Below are 3,887 nucleotides of genomic sequence, written 5' to 3'. Positions count from 1 at the left end.
CCACAACCCCCGCCCCCTCTGGCAACCATAATTCTGTCGTCTGTTTCTATGAGGTTTTTGTTTGTTTTAAAGACCCTTCTGGTGGACGGCTAGTCAGCCGCAGAGGCAGAGCTGGGCCTCGAACTTGGGTCCGTTTCGCCGTCTGGTCCCCTTTCCCAGCAGCCTCAGAGCGTGTGCCCTGGCCTCACCGTTTGCGCCCAGACCCCTTTACCCGCCTCCCCGTCAGGGCGAAGGACGGCGCAAGGTGCGGATCCGCTCGGTGGCCTGTGCCCCACCCGGCTCTTGTCTCTAGCTGTGGGTCCTGGGGAAGTTAATCTCTGAGCCTTGTTTTCTCATCTGTAAAATGATACTACTAATGATAATGTCCACCTCAGATCATTGTTATGAAAATTTTAAAAGAACGAGGCATGAAATGTGTTTGCCCTCAAATCAATAATCAATAGGCATTCTTTTCATCAGAACGCCCTTCTCCGGGGTGAGTGTCAGGGGGAGTCAAAGGTTCTGCTGAAGTTTTCTGTGCATATTTCCTCGAGGGCTGGCCTTAGCCACCCTTTTTGGTTTCCAGCGAGCGTTTTTTTATTCCTCCCGGAGGGAGGAGCATGTGACCCAGACCTGATGACCACAGTCCCCCTCCCACCCAGGGCTGGGTTACAGATCCAAAGGGGCTGGTTATAATCCTTGCCTGGGATCCATATGCAGATGGCCGAGAGGGAGAAGCTCCCTCTTCCCCACAGCCGAGGCTGCTGCCTCCACGTTCCCCGGAGGCCAACGGGCGGGAGAAATGAGAGGCAGAGCTGAGGGTCAGATGAACAGCGAGGGAGCTTGGGGACAGCACTGAGTCTCCGCTCCTAGTCCCCGAGGCCGTGGGTGGCACAGCTCTCTCTCTCTTTTTTTCTTTCCAATTCTGGGAACTACCGCAAGAGCCTTGCAAGTTTCTCAAGTCGCTAACTGCCGGTCCTGCCTGAGCCACGTTGAGAGAAGGCTTGACACTTGGAGCCAAAAGACTTCTGACGAATCATGTGTTTGTCAGAGCCACAGGCAATTCTGAATCATCGACCTAGAGCCCCCAAGTTCAAAGAGGCCTCAGAAGGTCATCCAGGATGGTGACTTAGAAAAACAAACAAACAAACAAACACACACAGCCCTTTGGTTTTCAGTAGCAAAATCTTCTTTTTGAATCTTTAGGGACCTGAATCTATAAAACATAAAAGAATAAATGTTGTTGAAGCCGCCAGAGTGTGGGAGACCCTCAGCCCTGCCCTCCGCCTCCTGCTTCCACCCGCCCACCCTGCGTCCTTCTGAAAGCCGATCAGCTGGTCCAGCTGCCTACGCCCGGAATCACCTGAGCCGCATCTCTGACACCTGCTCAGCGAGCCTCAATCGCACACGCCCACCAGGGGCAGCTGACAAGCCCCGAGGCACCCACTTCCTTCTGCAGCTGGCTCTGATAGCAACGCAGTTCCTCCTCGGCCTCCTGGTGACGCTCAGCTCACCCACCGGGCGGTCGGAGCCCTCTGGGGTGGAACAGAGCTCATTAAACACGCCTTTCCTGCGACAGCCCTTCCTGAAGACAGTCTTCATGTCCCACTTAGTGCTCGGCTTATGCAGCCTCAGTTCCTTCTGAGTGTTTCTTCTGAGACCTCGTGTCCAGCTGGTGAGGTGCCTAAAATAGGCAGACTGCCGTACAAGGTGTGATTTAAGGGGGGACATAAAGACAAAAGACTTAGGGAAAGCGTTTACTTAAAACGCACAGAGATTTTGGGTGGCCCTGTTACTTCCTACGCGTGGCGTCTCCCCTGTGCCGGGTGCTGTAGGCGCCTCTTCTTTCTCATTTCGTCCTCACAGCTCATCAGGGATTTAGGGATTATTTTTAGCCCCATTTGAAAATGAGGCCCAGAAGAGTTAACGTAGCTGGCTCGAGTTCAAGAGCTCATCAGTGGAAGGACTGGCATCTGAACCCAGAGCTCACGTGACTCCAAAGCCGGTTTCTATGAGAAGACATGGCTGTCTCTGCTACTGAGCATCTAGCCCCTGGAGAGGACAAAACTCGGCACTCGTTCTTTTAAAATTTTCATGACAATGATCTGAGGTGGACATTATTATTAGTAGTATCATTTTACAGATGAGAAAACAAGGCTCAGAGATTAACTTCCCCAGGACCCACAGCTAGAGACAAGAGCCGGTAGGGAGCATCGAGGCAGATAATTTTTTGCAAAAGTTCACACCACAGTGGTTGGGACACGAGGCAGACACAGCTCCTTGGCAGGTAAACCTTGGAGAAACGTCCTGTCGAACATCGCACAGCCATTGCATGTCACTGATGATTCAGTCTGTCATTTGAGTGAGCATCCAGGAAGACACGGGTCTCTGGGGTTGGGACGACGAGGCGTGAGTGTCTACGTGACCAAATGCGGTGCAGTTCACCCCGCTTCCCTTTTCTCCCGCCTGTAGAGACTCTTTCAGTTCTTACCCGACCCGAACCCCGCTGCTGGGGGCCTCTGTGCTCGAGGGAGGGACTCTGAGGAGCAAAGAGCCGAAGGAACCAGTTTCGTCCCACCTCGGAGCCTGAGGTGTCACCAGAGAAGAAACTTGGTCTCTGTTCCCTGCTTTATAGCTTCAAGGTCATATCAAGGTTCCATGGCTGTGTCTGATGGATTCTTAAAATGTGCCAGGTGTGAACCACAACAGTAATAATAGCAATAACAGTCCCGATGCCTTTTATTGAGCAATGACTCAGCACAGGCACATGAGCCATCTCGACCACACGGCGGGCCTCCCAGGTGCTGCTGCTGTGGTCTCGTGTGAATAGGCATGGTCCTGGAGGGCCGGGAGAACCGGGAACAGCCTGAAGCCTCGTGCCCAGGGTTATCCATTCGTAAGTGGCGTGCCTGATGGGCGAACTCCGGCAGTGTGACCTTTTTGATATGTTAAGTGAAAGAGGCAGATTTCAAAGCGGTACCACTCAGCAATGGAAAGGACCAAACTTGTTACCTGAAACGAGGAAGAATCTCCCAACGGTTCCTCTGAGTGAGAGAAACTAGGTCACAGTGGGCACGCCGTGTGATGTCATTGACACGATCCATTCCACTGACAAAATTCTCGACAATCAGACCGAGAGAGCGACAGAAAGCAGACCGGTGGCTGGCAGGGAGGGGAGGGGCAGGACGGGACGGGGCCCGATGACGCACGAGTAACCTCGGAGGCTGACGGAATTCACTCTCTTGATGGTGGTGATACTTTCCAGGTATATAAGGATGTCAAAACTCATCGAACTGTACACTCTAAACGCACGTAGTTTATCGTATGTCAATTGTATCTCAATCAATCAAGGTTTAAAAACAATATTAGGCAAGATTCTGGTTTGTCTTTTTTATTTTATTATCTTTTTTAGGCGAGGCAACCCTCGGTTGACCTCCCAGATTGCAAGGACCTTGATCAGCTTACAATCCCTTATTTTCTTATTTTTTACACCTACAGCACCTGGTCTTCCTAGGTGGTCTCCCATCCAAGTACTAACCAGGCCCCACCCTGCTTAGCTTCTGAGATCAGACGGGATGGGGCGTGTTTCAGGCTGGCGTGGCCGTAGACTTGGTTTGTCTTTTAAATTAAAACATGGAAACAAATGCACATATCTGTGTATCAGATATATAGATGTTCTTCTATGTGCGTTAACACGACTCACCAGGACCTATGTGATCTGGTTCCTGACCCCCTCCCTGGCATCGTTTCTCACCTCTGGTCCCTTAACCCTCCATGTTGGGCCACAGAATGTCCTTGGCTTCCTCCTTCGTGGCCTGCACTCCCTCACCTCCATTCTCACTGGCTCTTACTACCTCTGCCTGGGACATGGCTCGCCCTGCATCATCCCTCGGTTAACTCCTCCTGAC

At 52.0% G+C, this 3,887-nt stretch overlaps 1 pseudogene; it reads right to left on the bottom strand.

The window, feature by feature from the left end:
• Positions 1–3,468: 3,468 nt before the first annotated feature.
• LOC111742758 lies at positions 3,469–3,588 on the bottom strand (annotated as a pseudogene).
• Positions 3,589–3,887: the final 299 nt, after the last annotated feature.

This window comes from Pteropus vampyrus, unplaced genomic scaffold (genome assembly GCF_000151845.1).
Source record: "Pteropus vampyrus isolate Shadow unplaced genomic scaffold, Pvam_2.0 Scaffold100, whole genome shotgun sequence".
In the NCBI taxonomy this organism is placed as follows: Eukaryota; Metazoa; Chordata; class Mammalia; order Chiroptera; family Pteropodidae; genus Pteropus; species Pteropus vampyrus.
This window is presented reverse-complemented; position numbering and strand designations above follow the sequence as displayed.